The 25,755-nt window shown below is 46.5% G+C and overlaps 1 long non-coding RNA gene across 1 annotated transcript in view; it reads right to left on the minus strand.

Moving 5' to 3' along the window:
- Positions 1-2,792: 2,792 nt before the first annotated feature.
- Positions 2,793-25,755, minus strand: part of LOC138266548 (uncharacterized) — a 153,034-nt gene continuing 130,071 nt past the window's right edge. The window contains exon 4 of the long non-coding RNA XR_011199541.1: positions 2,793-2,844. This is a non-coding gene — a long non-coding RNA (uncharacterized lncRNA). The remainder of the gene's footprint in view (positions 2,845-25,755) is intronic.

Genomic DNA, 25,755 nt, shown 5'->3' on the forward strand with positions numbered 1-25,755 from the left:
AATCAGGCCCTAAGTCTGTACGCTGTCTAAACATAAAATCAAGCAAATATTTTATTGTTAATGAGGGTTTTTCATTTTGGGACATCTTTAGAGTTTGTGGCATGCTGGCAGCGCTGCAGGACCATTGTTGTATTGGTAATTTATCATTTATGCTCTCAATTCTTTTCTGCAATGGCAGGAGGTCTAGGTTTTTATTGATCTGTAGGGGGTAATAGGTGTGGAGAAATAGCAAGAAGTCAGAGAGATATGCCTGAATAAAGTGCATTACAGTCCTTTTTTAATTATTGCTTTTATAGGGCATCCAGTAAGGATATTTGACTTTTCAGAGTTAAGAGAAGTCCAGCTAGACACAGTCAGTAGTCCCAGGACCTCAGGAACAGCACTTAAGGGTCTAGACGCAAGCAGAGGGCAGCAGCAGGATCCCCTTTAGGTCCAGTTGCTCCAGGACAGCTAGAAAATTTAGTTTAATGGTCTCTTGTAGCTTATGCTCCTGTAGCCACACAGAAGGTCCGCCAACTGACCCTTGCAATCCACTTCTTTGTCCAGACCCTCTGGTCTCCTTACAGGTTTCACAATGAAGTTTCTGTCCTCCTGTTCTTCCACAGGTCTAGAGAGTGTTCTGAGAAGGGTGCCTTGAGGTTCCATATTTATGGTTGACACTAGCTAGTGGGTGGGATGCCTGTTTTCTCCTCCTTGGCTAGTGGAGCAATAGTTCCCAAAAGCAACCATGCTCATTTTTGCAGCACTTCCTGTTTGCCCTATTACAATAAATCCCACAGTTCACCCTATTCCCAAAATACACAATGTGGGGACCATCTCTTGTGCAGACCTTGTATGCCCACCCACAGATCTGGCAAATGGAAATGATCAGTTCCCTCCTCTGTGGTTATTCAAAACCTATTCTTTAGGTAGATCCCCTCACACTATGTTTAGTGCTTCAATAGGTCCCACCTTACACTTACTTGTGAAAGGGCAGGCCCATTTGCAGTCTTGTTGGTGTTCAACTTTAGACATTTGGCCTTCTTCCAGATGGCAAATTCAGCCATGCAATCACTGAACTTGATCTGGGCACTGGGTATCTTGTCTGTGAGGGAGAGAATGAGTTGTGCACCATTGGCGTAGGAGAGGACATTGCTATTGTGAGATAAATTGATGCTGGCTAGAGGGATCATGGATGTGTTAAAGAGGGTCGGGCTCAAGTAAGATCTTTACAGAACTCCAGTAATAAAGTTGCCTGCATCCAAGGTGTAATATGCCAGGCTGACTGGCTAGCTCTTTACAGTATGGAAGAAGCAGATCTATCAGAGTGCATGTCCTTGGATTCCAATGTCGTGTAGGCATTGGATGAGAATGGGGTGGGAGACTGTGCAAAATGCTAAGGAGAGGTCAATGAGGATGAGGACTGCTATGTCTCCACTGTCCAGCATCATGGTTATATCTTCTGTGGCTGCGATGAGGGCAGTTTCCATGATGTTGAGGATCAGGTGGTCATTGAGGTATTCAGCGAGGTGTCTGTTGATGATTATCTCTAAGACATTGACCAGGAATCGTAGCAGGGAGACCAGTGTGTAGTTAGCGAGCATTGAAGGTCCCATAGAGGGTTTCTTCAGTAAAGGGGGATAAGTGTGTGTTTCTAAACATTTGGGAATGTTGCAGAAGAGATGGAGGCATTCAAAACGGGTGTGAGCATGGCGCTGATGGGTTGCATACCTCTGGAGTAGGCTTGTTGGGGCAAGGGGTCAATAGGATCCCTGAGTAGATGGAGTTAATGCCAGCAGTGGTTTCTTCTGGGATGATAACGAGCCATGTGTTTAGCACTGGTTCTTCTGATAAGATCAGGAGGCGTTTTGTGAGGTCTGTCAGTCCAGTTGAGGGCTGAAGTTTCTGTACATAGTGGTGATTTTGTTGGAGAAGAATTGAGAGGGATTGTTACAAATGGCCTGTTAGGGAGTGATCGAGTTGGAGGCAGCCGATGGTGAGGTGAAATCTTTCACAATGGCAAACATTTCTTTGTTTATGTTTACTCTTGCATCAATGCAGTCTGCCACAGTGACATGTTTGGTGGTCCGGATTATTTGGTTATAGCATCTCAGGGCAGATGTGCTCCTGTCTGCATTGTCCTGCTCATTCTACATTTGTGCATCAGTTATTTGCAGTGGCATTTTGTCAGTCTGAGTTCCTCTGTGTACCAACTGGTCTGGGGTCTGTATCTTGTTGCAATATTGTGTTTGAGGGGGGCTGGAGAGTTGATTCCTGATGTCTTTGTTGAGGCTGTTGTCGTGCTTGTATCAGTGGGTATTGAGAGAGGAGTTTCAGTCCTTGTCAGTGATTTTGTTACAGTTTGGCAGTGTTGTCTGGCGGTGGTGCGTCTGTGTTGGGCTGGGCGGGGATGCTGAACTTGACTACGATATGGCCTGTCCAGAGACCTGGTGTGGGCTTGTTCTTTTACTCGTATGGTAAGGCCCATGCTCCCAAGTTCTTTAAGAAGTGGTCTTGAGTTTTGGAGGTGTGGTCTCCCAGGTGAAAGTTCGCGTCTCGGAGTAGAATGTAATTGCTAAGGACTAATGGTGCGACAAAGTCTGTCATGTGTTGGTGAAGTTGATGCGCAGTCCCGGTCGTCTGTAGATAAGACTGCCGATTGGGGTGAAGTTGGCTGTTACGTGGAGCTTGAACTAAAGGTGTTCCATGGTGCAGGATGATGTGTCTGTAGATAGGGTGCAGCTGATGGTGTAGGCAATGGCAATTCTGCCTCCAGGCTTGCAAAGTCTATCTTGCTTGGCAGTCTTGTAGTCAGGGGAATGGCTGCAGCAATGTCAGGTGCTGATGCAGGGTTCAGACAGGTTTCTGTGAGAAAAAGGAGGTCAGGGTCATTGTCGTGCAACAAGTCCTTGATCACTGTGGTGTGTATGGTGAGTGTTTAGGAGCATGCATGCTCATGTGAAGTCTAGTGTTGGTGGTTGCAGGACTGTGTGATTGTCAGAGTGTGAAGTGTTGGTGCAGTGAGTGTTGAGTGTGGTAAAGTGCATGAAAACTTGCAGAAAGTGCACAAGAATGCTCCCTCGATGTTATGAGGTACGGCGAGGTGGAGGCGTGTGGAGCAGCACCCAGGATTGAAGGTGCAGAGGGTTTGCAGCATGGTAGCAGTGAGAGCCGAGAGGCAAGAGGCCCAGGTTTACTGGTGTAGGGTGTGGTCCAGGCATAGACAGGCTACAGTTGGTGAACCAGAGGCATGTCCACTACACATTTATGCTGTGGCAGCCATTACGTAGGCCCTTTGAGGGGAGATGAGTGGTGGCACTTCCTGTGCAAATGATTGATGGAAAATCCAGTAATGTCACTTCTTGTGCAGACCACTGAACTGGGCTTTTAATAAATGTTACAAATAGTGGTTGGACTATTTTCTTACCTGGTCCCAGGCCTGTGATAGCAGAATTAATATTTTAAACAGTCCTCTACTTTTCCTTCTAGAACAGACAGATTCTTCTATAGTGAAATTAAATTCTTGAGCCTTGTCAATGTAGGGACATGATAATAATAAATGTCTACCTGTCGCACTTTTTAATACCATGATCCTTACCTTGAGGTCTATGAGGCCTATCTATGGGTGATGTTTTAATATTTAAAAGAGAGATTTATCCCTCTCAAAAGGAATTATTTTGAGAGGTCATACTGCAGCTGTAAACTGCAGCAGACAAGATACAATGGTAGACCTTAAGGCACGTTTTCCTGTGTCACATTAGAGTATGACACAATACATGATGCAGTGACATTCAATTTTCCATGCCACACGGGTAGTTTCTACACCATCTGCTGTGGCCTTGAAAGAGGCCAATCAGGGATTAAACAATTTCGATATGATTTAGGGGTCAGATCACATACCCTGGGCACTGACAGCAATGCTCTAGTGAGCAGAATAAAAAAAACTAGCAGTAAAAGTTAACAAAAATGGGAATGACCATGCAAAAGAGGCATTTTATGACCGTCAAGAAATTGGAAGATGGAGACAGATCAACAAACACCCTTTCTTCACCTGCCACTTTTAGTATCTCTGGTATTTGGTCCAAAATTTGAAAATATGATTAAAGACTAGGTGCTGGATAAAAAGACATTTGTACCCTTTTGACAAATAAATATCAGAAGCTGTTGTTTTTTTCATTAATGTTTTTTGAAGATGTCACCAGAATGTCTAACAATTTAGAAGGTCTTTTCGAAGAACTTACCATCTTTATTAAACATTGTAGCAATCAGCAAAACACTCCAAAGGCACACACAATGCACACACCTTCCCAGAAGAAAACATCATTTCTCAATTTCTGGATGATAGGAAGAACATCATATCTGGCAGATGGGTCCTTTAATGCTGGAGTTGAGCTAGTTTTTAGAACTTCAGTAGGGCACTTGATGATAAAAACTCCTTTGCCCAGGCAGAAATAATGAAGGTGCTAAGGAAAAATTAAATAAGATCATTAACGGGCAAGGTTCTACAAACAGAAAAGGGGAAGAGTCTGTACCTTGCTCTCTATTTGGTAGGACAGCTCAAGATTTCAGACTGGTCCTGAATCTGTAGATTTTACACAAGTTCATGGCTCAATGCCCAATCAAAAAATCAGAATGCCATCTTTTCAGTTAATGATCACATTGATCAGCCAAAGAATAATTGTAATATCTCTGGACCAAAAAGGTGCATACTTTCATGTACCATTCATTAAGATCGCAAGTTCCTGAGAGTTATGGTAGCGGATCAGCTTTATCAATTTCAGGTACCTCTTTTGGGTTAATATCAGAACTTAGCTTTACATAAGTGTTGGCTTTGTGACAGCTTTGGTGCATACCTAGGGCATTAGAGAGCATCTCTATTTAGAGGATATGCTGCTTCTTAATTTCATAGGCTCCGAGCAAAGCAAATCTGGTGTACAGAACTGTATAGGAACATTTACCCAGAATTGCAAGAATCTGGTGCGTCAGTCTTGATGGGCCAAATTTCTTGCACCACCCACCACTGCCACTTATGACATCATGGGTGCGCCGTATTTACAATATGGCGCACCATGGTGCACGTTATGCCAATTGCATTAGATTTTTGGATGCTATTGTGGTGCTTTGCTCCACTAGCATCAAAAATTTGATAAATGCCTGACACTGGATATTGTTGCAATTGCAGGACCCAGGTTAGCATATAAAGTAGTACCACCAAATAATATGAACTAAATAATTATCATTCAACACATAAATAACACCATTGTCATTTTGGTACAATTGGTGTATGCTTCCAGTTGCAAGGAAATGCATTATAAATATTTTCAAAAAAATAGAGAAAGTAAGACTTTGTTTCTTGAAGTATGACTCTGCTATGCGAATTTCCATAATGATGTGGAATGCTCATGACATTTAATAAAGAACGATTAGATGGATTCCATGCCTGCCGGCTGAGCTGTACCACGGGAGGGCTGACTCCTTTGTAGATCGTCTCCTGTTGGTGTACCGGGAGGCATTTGAGAGGAGACAACTGACTGACTATGAGAGAATGAAAGAGGCACTCAAAGTTATGATACCTAAACCAGATAAAGATGTCAAGGAGCTCTCTTCTTACTGCCCTTCTCCGTGCTAAATGTTGATGTTAAAATACTCAGCAAGATGCTAGAGAACAGGTTGCTGGGTTACATGTCAGCTATTGTTCATGAGACCCAGTGTGGTTTCATTCCTCATAGAAATACTCTATGTAATCTGAGGTGGCTTTTCCTGGTGATACAGGCGCCTGGGCTGGGAGATTATCCCTAAACTCTTTCACTACCCGACCTAGAGCAAGCATTTTATTCCCTGCTGTGCACCTTCTTATGGGGTGTACCATGGAAGGTGGGAAAAAAGGAGGCATCTATCAAATGGGTGCAGCTGCCCTGCCAGGACTGAGTGCCAAGGGTCCATATCGGCAGGACGGTGTTGCATCTTTTTCCCTCCATCGGGGGACCAGGCAGAGTTTCCTCTTATTGCCATTGCTATTCGCACTTGGGATGGAGCCACTGGCTTGTAAACTGCGATCAGTAATGCGTGGGCGGTGAGTGACAATTGGGGAGACCACACACATGTATGCGGATGACTCACTGGTATATTTAAGGCAACCTTAAGAGGTATTTAAGAGTACTCTGTACCAATAATGTGAACAATCCTGGCAGAATTTGGCAAGAGGTCTCAGGTCTTCCTGTAAACCACACCAAGTCCAAACTATTCACATTGGGCACTCTCTGGGGATTCCAAAACAACAACTGCTGCAGCCCCCGTGGAAGGCTAATCATGTCTGATATCTTGGGATATGAATAGCGAGGGAGGTGGGAAGCTTAGAACCTGTAAACATTGGTAGGGTTCTAGAGGGTCTCACGCCACCGGTGAAATTTTCAGATACTTTCCATCTATTGTCAATGGGAAAAGTGGCGCTTGTGAAAATGGTTGTTTTGCCCTGATATATTTATGCTTTTCAGAAAGTCTTATTTGACATGTTCAAAAAATATTTTATTCAGTTGGATAAAATTATTGTTGACCTGCTTTGGAAGTCCGCCTACTACTCAAGTGTCAGGGTCAGCAACACTGCGCTGCAAATGGCTAGCCAAATTACTCCCTTATTGCACTTTAAACACCATGAGTAGCAAATACTTCATATTTACTACTACTGGTGATTCAAGTGCAATAAGGGACTGAACAGGAATAAACCCTATTCTTTTGTGGTTGGACTCCTCTAGCTGCAGACTCAGTGAAGTGCTGAGAAGGCTGTGGACATTTCAGACTCACCGTTGTCATCATCTTGAAAAGAGTAAGTGTAACTCTTTGAACTCAGGTGAATTTCTATATGTTTACCCTAACGTCTGTCTAGCTGACTTGCAACAGTCTCTGCAACTCGAACAAATGTGATATCTCTTATGTAAATATTCAATCAGTTTAGCGTTGTACAGTCATTCCACGTACTGAATCGTGACCTTTCTTACTAAGGTCACACACAGAACTTATCCTCAGTACTGAAGAAAAGCAACAAACAACAAGATTTGAAACTGGCAAACAACACTCAGAACTAGCATGATGAGTTCCCTCAAAGTCAGACAAACTGTTAGTTACTGGATCGGGGGAGAGAGGGGGCCAGGAGGCAAACCTGGGGCAACCAAAGCTGTGCTCTACACCAAAGTGGAAATATCCTTCAGTCATAAATAAGTTCACCATGGTAAGGTGGAACGGTTAAGTTCCAATGAGCAAGTGGAAAGTGGAACCTAGCATCCACCATGGAAATGGTCAGATTCCTCCCTCGAGCCACTATCATAACTTGGAGGCATGACCTAACTCAAACTTCATCTGGCCACGTAACCACAGGTTACAAAACTATTTTAAATCAAAGGTCACTCACAAATGTCCATCATTGTGATTACAATTCCTCCAATTGTGTTTTATTATAGATTGTGTGAGAACGGTGGGCTATTTGTTGGCTATATATGGGAAATATTCTGTAGGCATGCACAGCTTTATGCCATGCATCCAGCATGTGCTGAGGACGACCTGCAGGGAATACCAGTAACTTGTTCACCAACCACACACACACTCCACAAAGAGAGAGGTAAAGACCCCAGTTGTATGGGACTAGAAGGAAAGATCCAGGCTACAGCGTTCCCATCAGTGGTGCACATGCAGGGTCTCCTCACTGAACCACTAAACAACTAATATAACATTAAGGTGTTTTACAAGTCCCACCATTGGATGTTTCACAGCTCAGATTTTGGAAGCAAGTAAGGGATGTCCAGTGCTGGTCTACGAGGGGCCGATTCATGACAGATTTACAGGTTATACAGGTGAGCTACATTTACATATATTACATTTAAATAGAAATCAATAAAATAATCACTCGATATCCAGAAAATCTGGAACTGAAAGGCCCATCATTAACAACTGCGACTACATCTACCACATTGTGTCAATTTTTTATTTTTTTTACCATTAGCACACAAATGCCAAGACAAAACATAGCCACATGTAAAAAAATATTTGAGTGCCCAGTGCATGCGTGTATATTTATTTGCTCTTGCTGCCTCATGATAGAGCATCTTCGGTTAGAATAACACATACCCTGCAGACCCCCCCCCATTTCTCCCCAAAGTCTTGTCTGGACCACTATTAAAAGGAAGGAGTGTCTGCTTGTTGAAAGCTCTTTCGGTGAGTGTGATAACTTTATATGTTGCCTCAACTCTGCTACAGGAAGTAGATACTGACACAATACTGGAATCCAAGAAACAGACAGGAAAGGCAGTACAACAGGACACATAAAACAGTGTTATCAATAATTGAACGGACTTTGCAATACTGAAATCACGTTTAGATGCCTGCGTAAGACTGGTGGAGCACTACTCTACAGACCAGAAAGCTGTTGCTTGATTTCTCAGCAGAACTTGGCCGTGGAGTTGGGGATATATATGTGCCGGATGGGTGACTTCGTGTTCGCCTGGTACAGCATCTATGTGCCACAGATATGTCACCCGAGGCTTGAGCCGGCTTTGCTTTCAGGTGGTGGAAATATGTTGGGGATCGACATGGTATGTGTCTAAATGTTCTCCAGAGCTGTGGTCACTTGAACCAGCCCACATGCTACATGTTGACAGCAATGCCCCATGTCCTTGTGGATGTTGATGGTTCTCCTGGCAATAGTGGTGGTGTCTACTGCCAATCAATTTATTGATTTCGTGAAGGCACCATAGCATGCCATGTGCTGCTTCTGCCTGCGGCTTTGCATACGTTGCTTATTTTCCAGGGCAGCAATCCAATGCTCTTAACCTTTCTGCAATTTCAGCATTGAATGTGACATGCTTGTAGGAGGCTGGCCTGGCTTATAGTGGGTACCTGATGGTACTTACACCTTGTGCCAGGTCCAGTTATCCCTTATTAGTAGATTAGTAGTGTTCTAGCAGCTCAGGCTGATAGGGGTAGCTATAGCAGAGCAGCTTAGGCTGAACTAGGAGGCATGCAAAGCTCCTACTATACCACTTATATTATATAGCACTATCTCATAAGAAGACACAATACTCAGAGTTGCTAAAAATAAAGGTACTTTATTTTAGTGACTGTTAGAAATGGGGTTTCTGGTTGGCTAGGGTATGCACCTCAGCCAGGCAGAACTTACTCACTCTAGTCAGGGCAAGGGAGTTACACGTCCAAGATAACCCCTGCTCACCCCCTTGGTAGCTTGGCACGTGCCGTCAGGCTTAACCCGGAGGCAATGTGTAAAGCATTTGCACAACACAAATAATTCAAATGTGACAACCACAATACCCAAGCGTGAGAACTGAAAACAGGAAAAATGACCAAAGAGAGAAAGTTAAGAGAAGCCACACATGTGATGGTCTAAACGCAATCCTTGGAGTGAAATAATGAGTCACAATGGTATTGTGCAAGCGCAAGTCCTATCCCACCGCTGCCACCAATGTTAGAAATGGGGTTTCTGGTTGGCTAGGGTATGCACCTCAGCCAGGCAGAACTTACCCACTCTAGTCAGGGCAAGGGAGTTACACGTCCAAGATAACCCCTGCTCACCCCCTTGGTAGCTTGGCACGAGCAGTCAGGCTTAACCCGGAGGCAATGTGTAAAGCATTTGCACAACACAAATAATTCAAATGTGACAACCACAATACCCAAGCGTGAGAACTGAAAACAGGAAAAATGACCAAAGAGAGAAAGTTAAGAGAAGCCACACATGTGATGGTCTAAACGCAATCCTTGGAGTGAAATAATGAGTCACAATGGTATTGTGCAAGCGCAAGTCCTATCCCACCGCTGCCACCAATGTTAGAAATGGGGTTTCTGGTTGGCTAGGGTATGCACCTCAGCCAGGCAGAACTTACCCACTCTAGTCAGGGCAAGGGAGTTACACGTCCAAGATAACCCCTGCTCACCCCCTTGGTAGCTTGGCACGAGCAGTCAGGCTTAACCCGGAGGCAATGTGTAAAGCATTTGCACAACACACACAACACATGTGACGCAATATCCCCACCACAAAGGAAACACAACACCAGATTATATAAAAATATACTGTATTGTACACAACGCAATTATCACACCAAACACATAACAGTACTATCCTGCTACCTTAGCAGTTGTCAGAATGTTACACATTAGTTACTCTGCAAATTAGCAGTAGTCACACATAACACACAGGTTACTCAGTATTCTGCAACGTAAGCAGTAGTCAGGAAACACATTATCACATTAGAACACTTGTCATAAGAATATCATAAAACGCCCATAGTAGGAACATTAGACAACATATGGCAAGTTAGGAAAACATATTAGCAAGTATGTCCACAAAAAGAACATTTGCTTATGCACACAAAAACATCATAAAACCGGTAAGCAATATATAATGCAATCAAGTCTCTAATAAGAACTTCTGATATATATTGTCCCTTTGAAATACCTGGTAGATGATAAAGGCACCTCCAGTGCCTAAGAAACAGAACCAAGGGAGCCCCTGGCACTCCCTGCCCAAAACGGGGGCCTCGTGGTACTGTAGTGGGAGAGGGGCAGCACGCATCCTCCCCGATCCTTACTGGGTCCCTCCTGGGGACTTGTGATTATTAGGGTCCCCCCCCAAGGCCTCAGCCGGCCCTCACGAGGGGGGGCAACGTCCTCTCAATGAGGGGGAGAAGGCGGGCGTCACGCACCCCCCTCCAACTTTGTTGCAGGCCCCTCCAGGGGCCCGTGATCCCTGCGGGTCTCCCCCGGGCCTGTGCTGACCCTTTGCTATGGGGGGGAAGACCTCAACTGTAGGGGCCGGCTCTCGCGGGGGCCCTGAAGGCTCTGGGGCGCTGCAAGCCTCCGATGAGGCTGCTGCCGCACCGAGGAACAACTGAAGCCTTCCGCTGCGTTGCCAGGCGGGGGAGAGGCGTCCTCCTCTCCCCTCGTCTCTCTGGCAATTCTCCGGCCCAGGGCAGGGCCTTCCGGTGCCCCGGGGGAGCTCCAACGAGCGGTCCTCGCCCCGGGGGCACCAACAGGAGCATGCTTGCTCATGCGAGCAGAAAGGAGGTTTCCTTCGTGCCCCAGGGGCACTACACAGTGCGCGAGTCTCGCGTTTTGTAAATAAATGGCGCCCGGGCTGCGGCGGTGATCTGGGGCATCCAGGAAGCGCTTTTCAAAGCGCTAAGGCCATAATCATAGCCCGGGTTGCGGCGGTGATTCCAGCATCAATTCCAGAGAGAGAGCTTTTCCCCAAGAGCTAAGGAAAAGATGTAGAGATCGGAGCAGGGGTAAGGGGCCACAGCACCCTGCCCCTGGGAACAGTAAAACAAGAAGAAGCACATGCTGGTGGGCCCAGCTACAGGCCAGCACAAGGGGTGCAGATGGTGGCAGTTCATCCTAGTGACCAGGCAGGTCACAGGTCAGCACAGCAGCAGCAGTCCATGGTGGTTTCCTGATGAGTCCATTCATCAGCGTTCTGTGTACAGTTTCAAGTTCCAAGAATGTTCAAATTGTGGGGAAAATTCCCTTGTACTTATAGTCAGTTCTTACAGTGTTTTACAATGGTAGGGAGAGGAGGTTCCAGCCAGTTACAACTGGTTCTGGGAGTGCCCCCTCTCTCCTTTCAGCACAGGCTCCAAACATCAGTGGGGGGGGTTAACGACCCTATTGTGTGAGGCCAGGGCACAGCATTTACAAATGTAGGTGTGCCCCGCCTCTCCCTTCTCTCAGCCCAGGAAGACTATTCAGTATGCAGATGCACCTCTGTGACACCTCCACCCTCCCTGTGTACAGGCTGTCTGAAAAGTATGCACAAAGCCCCAACTGTCACTCTGCCCAGACGTGGATTGGAGTCAAGCTGCAAAACACCAGAGTCATAAGCACAGATAAATGCACACTTTCTAGAAGTGGCATTTCTGTGATAGTAATAAAAAATACACCCACACCAATAAGCAGTATTTATTATCACCATCACAACCATACCACACACGCCTGCGCTACCCATCATAAATCAGACAATACCCTTTAAACATAAGGCAGGGCATTTCTAATGCAATCCTATGAGAAGGCAGCACTCACAGCAGTGAGACACCAAGTTAGGCTGTTTGTCACTACCAGGACAGGCCATGCAATATGGCACATGTCCTGCCTTTCTACATACATGGCACCCTGCCCATAGGGCTAGCTAGGGAGTATCTTAGGGGTGACTTATATGTAGTAAAAGGGGAGTTCTGGGCCTGGCAAGTAAGTTTAGATGCCAGGTCCCTGTGGCAGAAAACTGCGCACACAGGCCCTGCGCTAGCAGGCCTGAGACAGGTTTGAAAGTCTACTTCAGTGGGTGGCGCAAGCAGCGCTGCAGACCCACTAGTAGCATTTAATTTACAGGCCCTGGGTATAGAGATACCACTGTACAAGGGACTTATAGGTAAATTAAATATGCCAATTAGGTATAAGCCAATCATACCAACTTTAGATGGGAGAGCACCTGCACTTTAGCACTGGTCAGCAGTGATAAAGTGCTCAGAGTCCTAGAGCCAACAGCGAGAGGTCAGAAAAACCAGGAGGAAGGAGGAAAAAAGACTGGGGATGACCCTGCGTAAGGCAAAAAGTCCAACAGTGACAATATGGCAAAAGTATTTCAGAGGATATACTCCCTTAGGAGGTAAGTAAAATACACAAAATATACACACAAACCAAAATCAGGTAAGCAAAACACTCAGAAAAGTAGTGCAAACACTGTAGAATACAATAGAATGCAATAGGAGAAAATAGGCCTAGGGGCAACACAAACCATATACTCCAAATGTGGAATGCAAACCACGAATGGACCCCAGACCTAGTGTAGCATGTAGAGGGTCGCTGGGAGTGTAAGAAAACACTAAGGGTGTCCAAGATACTCCACCCAAAGACCCTGAAAAGTAAGAGTAAAGTTACCCTAATACCCAAGAAAGACAGTAAAGTCGAGATAGGGGATTCTGCAAAGACAACAACTTACTGCAAAGCACTGAAGTCAGATTCCTGGACCTGAGGACCTGCAAGGGAAGGGGACCAAGTCCAGAAGTCACGCAAGTGTCCAGGGGAAGCAGGAGCCCACTAAACCCCGGATGAAGGTGCAAAAGAGCTGCCTCCGGGTGGAAGAAGCCGAAGATTCTGCAACAATGGAAGGTGCCAGGAACTTCTCCTTTGGTCAGAAGATGTCCCACGGCATGCTGGAGGATGCAGGATGGAGTTGTTTCCACGCAGAAAGACCGCAAACAAGCCCTGCTAGCTGCAAGAGTCGCGGTTGAAGGTTTTGGGTGCTGTCAGGGCCCAGGAAGGACCCGGAGGTCATCCCTTGGAGGAGGAGACAGATGGGGGACTTAGCAACAGAGAGAGCCCATGCAGAAGCAGGCAGGCAGCACCCGCAGAAGCACCTGAACAGGCGTTCAAGAAATTTGAGCACGTCGGTTGTCTCAGCACAACAAAAGAGGGTCCCACGAAGTCGGAGGTCAACTCAGCAAGTTGGGCAATGCAGGACGGAGTGCTGGGGACCTGGGCTGTGTTGTGCACGAAGGAAGTCTTGCAAAAGTGCACAGAGGCCCTAGCAGCTGCAGATCACGCAGTACACAGGATTACTGTCTGGCGTGAGGAGGCAAGTACTTACCTCCACCAAATTTGGACAGAAGGACCCCTGGACTGTCGGGTCATTTGGATTCAGCTCCTGTGTTTCAGGGACCACACTCATCAAGATGAGAGGGGACCCAGAGGACCGGTGATGCAGAAGTTTGGTGCCTGCGGTAGCAGGGGGAAGATTCCGTTGACCCACGGAGATTTTTTCTTGGCTTCCAGTGAAGAGTCAAGGCAGACAGCCCTCAGAGCATGCACCACCAGGAAACAGTCAAGAAATCCGGCAGGATTAGGCGCTACAATGTTGCTGGTAGTCTTCTTGCTACTTCGTTGCAGTTTTGCAGGCGTCCTAGAGCAGTAAGTGGTCAATCCTTGGCAGAAGTTGAGGAGAGAAGTGCAGAGGAACTCTGGTGAGCTCCTGCATTCGTTATCTGCAGAGGAACCCACAGGAGAGACCCTAAATAGCCCTCAGGTTGGCTACCTAACCAGGTAAGAGCCTATCAGGAGGGGTCTCTGACGTCACCTGCCGGCACTGGCCACTCAGAGGTCTCCATTGTGCCCTCACACCTCTGCATTCAAGATGGCAGAGGTCTGGGACACCTTGGAGGAGCTCTGGGCACCACCCCTGGTGTGGTGATGGACAGGGGAGTGGTCACTCCCCTTTCCTTTGTCCAGTTTCGCACCAGAGCAGTGGCTGGGGGCTCCCTGAACCGGTGTAGACTGGTTTATGCAAGGAGGGCACCATCTGTGCCCTTCAAAGCATTCCCAGAGGCCAGGAGAGGCTACTCCTCTCAGGTCCTTAACACCTATTTCCAAAGGGAGACGGGGTACCACCTTTGTTCTGCCTTCTTGGGACTGGGCTGCCCAGGCCCCAGGGGGGTAGAAACCTGTCTGAGGGTTGGCAGCAGCGGTAGCTGCAGAGAAAACCCCAGAGAGCTAGTTTGGCAGTACCCAGGGTCCAATACCAGATTTGGCTTGGGGGGTCAATTCCATGATCTTGGACATGTTACATGGCCATGTTCAGAGTTACCATTGTGAAGCTACACATAGGTATTGACCTATACGTAGTTCACGTGTGTAATGGTGTCCCCGCACTCACAAAGTCCGGGTAAATTGCCCTGAACTATGTGGGGGCACCTTGGCTAGTGCCAGGCTGCCCTCACACTTAGTACCTTTACACCTTACCTTCACTAAGTGAGGGTTAGACATATAGGTGACTTATAAGTTACTTAAGTGCTGTGTAAAATGGCTGTGAAATAACATGGACGTTATTTCCCTCAGGCTGCAGTGGCAGTCCTGTGTAAGAATTGTCTGAGCTCCCTATGGGTGGCAAAAGAAATGCTGCAGCCCATAGGGATCTCCTGGAACCCCAGTACCCTGGGTACCTAGGTGCCATATACTAGGGAATTATAAGGGTGACCCAGTGTGCCAATCAGAATTGGTGAAAATAGTCACTAGCCTGCAGTGACAATTTTAAAAGCAGAGAGCGCATAAACACTGAAGTTCTGGTTAGCAGAGCCTCAGTAATACATTTAGGCACCACACAGGGAACACATATATGGCACAAGTTATGAACACTCGGGTCCTGGCTAGCAGGATCCCAGTGACACAGGCAAAAACAAACATACACACAAGTAAAAATGGGGGTAACATGCTAGGCAAGATGGTACTTTCCTGCAATGCTTTATAGATGCCTATTCACTGTTTTCATCTGTTTGGCTTGCAGGTGCTGAACTGTGATGATTGATTTCTCAAGCCCACCCAACAACTGAGAACTGTCTGCCATGTCATCAGAGACATCATCATTATGAACTATTGGTTGTTGAACTCTATCTTTTCTATGTGTCCTGATCACAGCTGAAATTGTGCGTCTGCCTTGTGCTTGCTCATCAACACATTCCGCAAAGTTTAGTAGTGGTGTCATGTTTGCTCGCTTAGTAGTTGGAGTTTGAATTATGGGTGTAGGAGTACCTTTTTACGAGCGTGGCCAAGATGTTGGCTGAGACGCACGCTTAGAAAACAGCTCTGCCTCGGGTCTGAAAAAAAATCCTGCCAGATATCGCCAATCCACCAGCCACATATAATTGATTGTGGCGGAAGCGAAGCGGAGGTATTCTGGACCACTCAGGATCAGAAATTGCGATTTGGGGCCGCTGAATTGGGCACATGGGGTGTGCGGCCTGTGTGATGGCAAGAACTCTCTGACCCAAGACTGAACGGAGGACGGTCACGAGGGCAGCTCGGTAGGGCGCTGCAGAGACCTGCGATCAAGCGGTGCCCCGCTGGTAGTGGAGGAAGATCACGGTCTGGGCCAGAGGCAAAAACCGAGACGCCGCTACCACACCAGGGGGCCTCGCGAGCTGTGCACCCGAATGCTCTGTTGCCTGGTGGGAGCTGCCCAAAGAGGTGGGTTCAGCCTCGCTGCCCGTGGCTACGTCGTGGGAGCGGCGAAGAGAAGAATAAGGCACACCGCATGGGGACCATAGATCAGGACCACACAGAACCATGAACCAATCATAAGAGTGCCATTTGTTACTGGACTTACTCTTTATACCGTGGCGTCGCCTTTCAATCTGCGGTGATCGGAGATAATGTGAGCTGCCCCCTGAGGCGATTCCGGGGAATCACACTCAATGAAATTGCAGCGGCTGGCATAGGTGGCTGAATCTGTCGGTGAGGCTGGTTGCCGCAAACTGGAGCTGTGCAAGAGAAATTGAATGAATGCATGAAAGAGGAGTACGCTTGGGGCTTTGAGGGACATTGCTCCCTGTTCATATTCCAACTTGAGGCCACGAGTCTGACTTTGCACACTTTGGAGGCCACCCTGCAGATGCACTTGGGACAGTTTGAGAGGATATTGCAGGCCATTATGGATACCAAGCTGTCTCCAGAGAACAGAATAGATGCCGTCTCTCAGGATGTCAACTTGCTCAGAGTCGATTATCGTACCCTGGCGGATAGGGTGACGGTGACGGAAACCAGCTTGCAAGCTATGGATCCCGCTGTCTCGAAAATGCAGAAACAAGTGAAGAGGCTGGATATGAAAGTGAAAATTCTACAACACCAAGCGGAGGACGCTGAGGGGAGATCCCGCCGCAATAATGTTAGGTTTCTAGGATTCCCGGAAAAAGTGGAAGGGCACAGCACAGATTATTCTTGGAAAAATGGCTCATGAACACGGTGTTGAAAGAGATAACACCAAAATGTTTCTCTGTAGAACGGGCACACAGGATACTGGGCTCCCGGATTGCCTCCTCGACCGCTCATAGCACGCATTCTTAATTACAGAGATCGGGACATGATACTGCAACATTTTCTGAACAATGGTCCAGAACGCTGCAAGGGTGCCTCCATAATGGCTTATCCAGATTTCACGGCGGAGGTGCAACGACAACGCTACTCATATGTGAAAATTAAACAACGCCTCCGAGAACACAACATCAAGTACGCCCTGATGCTTCCTGCCAAACTCCGGGTGATTCTGGATGACCGCACTCACCTTTTTCCTACACCGGCAGATGCCTGGATGTGGATGCATGCTAGAGATATCGCCCAACCCTCAGATGAGGACAAGGAACACGGTGAATGGCTCACGGCGTCTACCCGTCGGAGTCCCCGTGGGAGATCAAAGGCACAACCCACGAAAACACAAGCAGCAACAGAAGGTGCGAAAGTACTGAGGGACATGACGATCCACACTCAAAACTCTTTCATGCTGCGATAAAACAACTCACAGGTACACTCAGATTGAGATTTGGGTAGCTCTGAATCAACAATCACGGGTGTGATCAGAGGACCGGATATCACTCCCCAGACAGTGGATGACCTTTAGCATTCAGACCTGTGTCTCTTAAACCCACAGTCACTTGGGATAGTGTTCATATTACTCGTACTGCATCAAGATGGAGATTATTGACAGTGTGGTTGTGGGTAATTGCGGAGTGATAAGTCTCAACGGGTCCTCCGGTCAGGATCTAAAGAGGCAAACAAAATTCTCAGTTTGTTCACTAACAGTGGGTCACTCATCCTAAATCGACATATGCTCTACACTATGGATGTGGCTGTGGATGGTTTTGTCATGGCTATTATCCATCCTTAACTTGGGGCCCTGCCGCAAAATCTCCATGAAAGCTACCACATCTCCCTAGATGGTTTCCACATGGACAACCCTTATATGCAATTGTTGTATGCTTTTCCTTTTGTCATTACTAGGGGTGATTAGAGGTGTGCCCAAGCGACACCAGACTTGGGGTTTAAGGTTAGTGGTGGGGGGTTGTATACAGTATGTTTCAACGGGTCACACTACATTCCAACGCAATTATTACACAGGCACACTATCCAAAATTGCAGGCACACACCCCCTCTCTGTGTCGGGAACACGCCACGGCATGCATCACTACAACATCTTCTATACCATGGGTACACGTAAATCGAAGACTATACAGGAATACACCATCCTAACATGGAATGTACGAGGGATGACTATGCATACTAAGAGACATTGCATTTATATTTTCCTTAAACATCATAGGGTTCACTTTGCCATACTGCAAGAAAAACATCTGCTAGACAATGACTTGCAGACATTAAGGAAGCGTTTGCGGGGACAGATATACAGTACTTCTTCCTCTGCGTACACAAGTGAGGTTTTGCTATGGATAGCACCTGGGGACCTTATGTGCAACACACACAAAGGGCCGACGTGGGGGACGGCATATTGTGTTCGAAGGTCAATTGGATGGCAAACCATTAACTATTGTGGGGGTTTATGCTCCCAATTGTGCAAAGGTGAATTCTTCAAAACACTAACCCCTGCTCTGTTGACTGACCCCATGGCTCCTACCTGGAGAGGGGACTTTAATTGTGTTCCTGACCGCTCATACTCACCTGCGGAGGGAGCAATAAGCAGGCGAAATTCCAGTTTACTAACTGCCTGGGCCAAGGATAATGGATTGCACGATATGTGGCACATGGATCACCCAACGCATAGGGAGTACTCCTTCTATTCCCCGATACATGATATCCACACCAGAATAGACTTGATCTGGGGACCCCCTTCTATGAGCTCTACAATAACAAACTCAAATTTTCTCATTAGGATGATTTCTGACAACTCCCCGCTGCAAATGACTGTAAAATGGGAAAGACTGCACTCCACTATACCCACTTAGCGTTTGCAGAGCAAGGTGCTGCTGGTCACCCCATTTAGAGAGGAATTAGCCACTTGTATTCAACAATACTGGAGACTAAACACTGGGTCCACCACAATGACGGCTAAAGAGTGTGATGCGCATAAGGTGGTGGTGAGAGGTCTCTGTCTATCAGCCTCGTGAGGGGCGCGACATTCTTTACACAAGGACGTTGTCACATTGAAGAAAGACATGCATACCCTGGAAATAGTGGCCGCACATCACAAAGCACCGTCTGAGTCCCTTCATGATAAACTTAAGTTATATGAAGAGGCAGATCAGCGCCTCGGTCGACATGATTACAATTATCACCTAACACGATTACACGCAGAGGGCGACCTCTCTGGGTGGCTTCTTGCATGGTTACTTCATGAGGAGCGGCAACACGTTCCAATAGGGGCCATACGTTTGGCAAATGGGACAATGGCTTTCTCCCAAGATGCCATTAATAATGCCTTCCGAGACTATTACACAGGGTTATACCAAACGCAATCGACATGCGATACTCAATGGTTGGAATTATTCCTACACGAGACACCGCTTACAAAGCTTTCCACACTCAATAAAGTAGCACTTGAGGAGCCCTTGAGACTAGAGGAAATTAACGTAGCCATAGCACAAATAGCCAGCAATAAAACTCCTGGCACAGATGGTTTGCCGATAGAATATTATGCTAACTACTCACAACTCTCCAGTCCCTTATTATCTGTGTTCGAGGAAGCATTGCCCTGCAGGCTGCTTCCAGCATCCCAAAAAGAGGCATTGATAGTGGTACTCCCCAAAAATGGTCGCGATCCCACAGTAGTAAAATCGTATAGACCACTATCCCTCTTCAACCTAGACTGTAATATCTTGGGCAAAGTGTTAGCGAACAGGTTTTCCCCCAGCATTCATACCTTGATACATGAAGACCAAAATGGGTTTGTGCCAAATCAAAATATGTTCCTGAATATATGTAGATTATTAAGCATTCTCAGCGACACCCCAGTTGGGGCATATGGCAATGAGGCCGTCTCTCTAGATATAGAGAAGGCATTTGACACCTTAAGTTGAGACTTTTTATTTGCCACATTAAGGCATAAGGGATAAGGGATTTGGTCAAGGATTTGTGCGATGGGTGCAGACTCTAAACACTGGTCCAACTGCTAGGGTAAAGACGGGAGGATTAATATCTGATAGCTTCCCAATTGGCAGAGGGACTAGACAGGGGTGCCCATTGTCACCCATGTTCGCCATCACAGTGGAACCTCTTGCTGCTCGGTTATGCATGAGGGCCGTGCAGTGGGGGATTCGCAGGATGGGGACATATCACATTATATCACTTTATGCGGATGACGCACTGATTTACCTGGAAAACGAGAGGGATAACACCACCTGAGGGGATGTCATTACTGGACACCTATGGAGCAATATCATGCCTATGGGTCAATTGGTCCAAATCCTGCTTATTTCCTCTAGTTAAACTTCCACCAGCTGCAGGGAAGGCACTCCCTCCGTGTAAGTTGAAATGGTTCTTAGTCACCTTCAAATACCTGGGCATACACATATACCATAAAGTTGATGATTTGAGGGACGGTAACCTGGGACGCACGCTTCGTTCTATGAAAGGTTCACTCCAATTTTGGAGCTCACTGCCTCTCTCTTCCTTGAGTAGAGTGGCAGTAGCGAATATGCTGATTCTACCAAGGCTCTTGTATTATTTTTCAGCATTGCCCATACTTGTCCCCAGGAGTTTCTTTCATGAACTCAATAGTTTACTATTGGGGCTCATCTGGGGATGAGACAGGCACCGAGTTGCACTCACTACCCTGCAACGCACCCTACAGAGGGGTGGACTGGGTGCCCCGAACTTCGAATACTACTATGCTGTAGCACAACTACAGTGGCTGTTATATTGGTTGAGAAGGCCTGAGACACTTGAGGCATCATGGGTATGTATACACCTGGGAGATATCCCCCTATACACATGGTTTGTCTGAACATACACCAAAACTAATTGGGGACAACCCTTTACTAACGACAGCCCACACCAACTGGCGGAGATATATACAGGGCGGGAAATCTAAGCCCCCATATTCGCCCCTCATCCCCTTAGGCCAAATACCAGGAGGTACACAGTTACTCAGATCTCATTCCACTACTCCCTGGGTAGAGGCAGGTATAGAGACAGTGGGGGACTGCTTCGAGGATGGTACCTTTGTCGAGTTTGCTCTCATTATTCTAATGAGACTACTGGATTTTGAGTGGTGGAGGCACCCGCAGTGTGGTGAGACTGAGTCTGACCCACTGCAGGTGACACCTGTCGCTCCAATCCAGGTTTTGTTCCTGCTAACTAGTAGTTCCTCATTTCTACTGAAGGGCAGGGATGACTGGGCAGCCGAGAGCATGACATGATTGGTTTCTCAGGGAAGCCGTGGTCACTCAGGTCTCATCCGTTTCTCTCAGTTACATTCGTCTGATATTTACAATGACAAACAGAGGCAGTATATATTTCAATAATGATTGTAATGAAGCAACTGCATCTTAGATAGCAAAGCGTGAGCTGCAATAACCAGGACAACACAGCATGACAGTATTAAAATTGTGACAAGGAGAGTGAAGCATAAGAATAACGCTATCATATTGTCTCTTCAGTCAGTAGAGTAACTCCTACCTAGGCTATGATAGAGCACAGCGTGTAAAGCTCTAATTCTGCCCTTCAGGTTCCCCTGGGAAGACATCATCTCCCATACCTGAGCAAAGGCCTGCGGTCTGCAAAACAGCTGCAGCGAAGCATTCGGCAATCAGCATACAGACGTGTAAGGGACAGGGAAGTGTTTTTATAATAAAACAACTAATATTCTGAGAAAATGTCCCTACGTAAGGATGTTTTCTACGAATGTCGGAGACTAAACTTATACCACGTTCACCGGCAATGTGCCTTGCTGTAGCCTTGGAAAAAGCACAGAATGATCAAGAATGTCTTGCTTGAAAACAGAGTGCTGGCCTAGACAAAACAGCTAGATAAACAGAAAATAAAACAAGACCGTAAAAGTGGCTATTGTAACAATAATAAAATAAAGCTGAAAAAAATATATCTAGGTTAGAGTGCACTACAGCTTTGCCTAGTGTGTTAAAATAACGTGAATGGAGTTATAACTAAAATGACTACACAACTACCTCCCCTTGTCGGTTGAAGGTGGTTCAAAGCCTAATGATATAAAAAATTGCTACTGAAAAAGCTCAACCTAAGATATGCATGTAAAATTTAATGTCAATTATGACAGGTTGAAGGGACACGTGAGCATAAAAAAAGACAATTTAAAACGTGAACATGTGGCATAAAAAGACCGAATCTCAAAAGTCTATTTTTTTTTTTTTAAAAGTTCCAATGGATTCTGGGGCCATGGAGGACAGGAAATCTTCCACTTCAGCAGAAGTTAAAGTTGGTAAGGCATCGCCAAGAAGGATCAAGAAGCAGTCGTGTTCCATAGCCTCAGCATCAGCCAAGGCAGCATTTTGTGGTGTACCCAAAGATGAGTTAAGAGCCACATCCTCCAGGAAGGGCAACTCATAAGTAGCTTCCCGTAGCAAACGCAACCTCAATGCGCATGTCTGATAATGAGCCCTCAGCGAGAACATCAACCGATCAGCGTCCAATGGAAGCAAGCGCTGCGTAGAAAGACAGACTTCCAGTGCGTATTCAAAAGAGCACCAGAGGCACCGAAACACGGGCTGCACACAATACAAAACTGGTCCGAATTACCAAGACCAGTCACACTCCAATTGCTCCAGGTGTGTTGCTCCAAAATACTGCATCATGTGTTCAAGACACAGCTGCGCTGATGGGAGCGGTTTCATTCCTTCTTGTTGTGGTGGGACAGCATTGAACATGGAAAATAGCAACAGCAAAACGCCAGCTAATAAAGCCAAAGTTATTGGAAATCCCCTGAAAATACTAGAGAAAATTGAATGGATGGCTGATGGAATCAGACCGAATATGGAGGAGAAGGTGTGAATGAAACCAGAACCAACAGCCTTAAAAAGGTTTGCGATTCCAGTAGTGCTGGATGCATTAAATACAGTATTCGTTCCACGAGTTCACCAAAGTGTCTTGGAAAGTTGGTGCTTAAAAGGGACTATGGGCCAGATGTATCAAAGCTTTTAGCATTCGCAAATGGTGCAAATCGCAAAAATCGGCCATTTGCGAATGCAAAAATGCTGTTTGCGATGTATGAAAGGCATTCGCAGGGCGAAAATAAAGAATTGCTAAAATAGATATTTTTTGTGAATGAGACATGAATTTGTGTGTCGCAAACAACGTATCGCAAATAGCGATATGAATTACCGAATCACTAATTGCGAAACGCAAATGATGACACCGATTAGCGATTCGCAGATAGCGATCTGCTAAATCGGGACGTTATTTGCGATACGGTGATTGCAACATGCAAAAACCGAATCACAAATGCGATACATCAAAAAATTGCAAATTGCGATTATTCACAGAATGGCCTTTTGCACATGCAATTTACCACGAATTGAAACCAGGTGGTAACCAGATGCAACCTATATAAAGAGGCCCAGAATGGCTCAGCTGCTCTTCCACAATGGCTGCACTCTATGTCTTGGCGAAGAGAATGAGGATCTTGGCAGGTTTGAGGAGAGGGAGGCGGAGACAGGAGTGCATTTTGAGAGTGCGCATTACCCTTTTTGACCAGACTGAGGAGGAAATTTATGAGAAGTACAGGTTAGGCTCAGCCATGATACTTGACCTGATAGCTGAGCTACAACCCATGCTGCGGCTCACAACACACAGGACCAATAGCATACCCACCCATGTGCAGGTAACATGTTCCCTGCACATTCTAGCCTCAGGGAGCTATCTAAGGGTCATAGCAGCAGCTGGAGGGGTATCACAGAGTGCCCTCTCTAGATTTTTCAATGCATTCCTCAATGCCATGCTGAGCAGAATATAACTGTACATAAGATTCCCCAACACCCCACAGGCATTACAACAAACTAAAATTAATTTCTAATAGCACAGTTCCCACATGTCCTAGGTGCCATTGATGGGACACATGTAGCAATCTGTCCCCATCGGCCAGCGAGTATGTGTATCACAACCGTAAAAATAATCATTCTATGAACATACAGGGGATATGCAATGCCTCCCACAACATTACCGATCTCGGGGCCAGATACCCAGGTAGCACACATGACTCGTACATCTTTCGCCACAGCAGGATTCACACAAGACTGGTAGCTGGGGAGTTTGGTGAAGGATATCTACTAGGTAATTTCATAGTTTACAATGTTGCATTGATGTAAGTGTGACGTCAGATATCACAAGTAGTCATTTTACTCTCTTTGCATTCAGGAGACAGTGCCTACACTGTGCGCACCTAGATGCTGACGTCCTACCTGAGCCCTGCAACTCCAGCAGAGAGGAGGTACAATGCTGCACATGGAGCAAACCGCAATGTGGTGGAGCGCACTTTTGGGCTGCTGAAGAGCCGCTTCAGGTGCATCCATAAGAGTGGAGGTGCACTACAGTACAGCCCAGAGACGACATGCAAAATTGTGGCCACATGGCTATCTTGCACAACATAGCAACCACAAGGGGCATACCAATGGAACTCACGGAGCCGGACTCAGATGAAGATGATGATCCCATACAATCTCAACCAGCAGACAGGAGCAGTGCAGCAGAGGACGTGCTGACATCAGGTGCAACCATATTTGATGTAAGTAATGACAACTCCACTTCACTAATATGTATTTCTATAGTTAGCATCTCTATTACTACTTCAGGTAACAAATGTGTCAATAGGATATAGCTATGCACAATAGGCAGACATGAATGATTAACAGTGTCACACTATTAGCATCGTAGTATAACTGTAATGCTACATGTTTAGGTAGTCCCCTGTAGCCCTCAATATCACTTCTTACGTTCACGCACTCCACTTGAGTGCTCAGTGCCCTCGCTGGCACCTCTTGTAGCGGGTTCACATGCAGTACTGTGTCTGGCACTGTGACGCCTCGGATCAATCACAGGGACTGTCAGACTGCTGAGGTTAGAGGACTCCTCACTATCCCCAACACCCAGTTCACTGGTTGTGGCACTGCGTGCTGTTTGCATTGCATCCAGTATGTTGGTTATTTGCACCAATCCTTGTGCAACATCCCAACTGCAATGTGCTATCTCCACCTGTGTGGCCATGGCACGCCATGATATCAAGGCGGTTGAACTTGCAAGCTGATTTATGGATCTACAGAAACTATCAAACCTTCCCAAGAATTGGTGATGGCGCCTGGACTGGCTGACACGCTCCTGCCGTATCTCAGTGCAGAGTTCCCCAATGGCATGTGTCAACTCCTTGGTGTTTTCATCTGCTGTTTGCTGTCCCTCTATCAGAGTCACCAACTGCTTATGTAGTAATCCCATATTGTAATTGAGACGTAAACTGTCTGTGCAGTGACCTCATGTGTTTGCATTTCAGGCGCTGCACCTTCAGCATGGAAGTTTCAAGGCCGCCAAAGACTGATGGGCCCTCTCCTTCATCTGTTCACTGTCTGCCTGCATCGTGGAGCCCCCGTGAGGGGAGTTGACTGGTGCTTGTGCTGGCGCAGGGACTGCTGTCTTCCTGTGCGACTAGCTTCTGGTGGTGGTGTGGGTTTGTCTTCTGGCATCTCATCTAAGTCCAGGTTATACTCTGGCAGTGGTAACTCCCTAGCCCAGCGTCTAGTAGGCACAATACTGTGGGACTCGCTGGTATTTGAGTCAGACTGTGGCTGTGGTTCTGGTTCCCCCACTTTTTCAGATCCTGCAGCAGCAGGGACCGGGCCATCTGCAAGGACAATGTGCAGCATGTCAGTTTTTGCATTTTTCACAGACTTACGCATTGTTGCTTTAAATGTACAATTAAATCATGTCACTATAAGTCGTTTGTGGTGTTTCTCTATGCGGCTGACCACCATCTTGCTATTTATGTTGTGTATT

This window comes from Pleurodeles waltl, chromosome 11, assembly GCF_031143425.1.
Source record: "Pleurodeles waltl isolate 20211129_DDA chromosome 11, aPleWal1.hap1.20221129, whole genome shotgun sequence".
NCBI lineage: Eukaryota > Metazoa > Chordata > Amphibia > Caudata > Salamandridae > Pleurodeles > Pleurodeles waltl.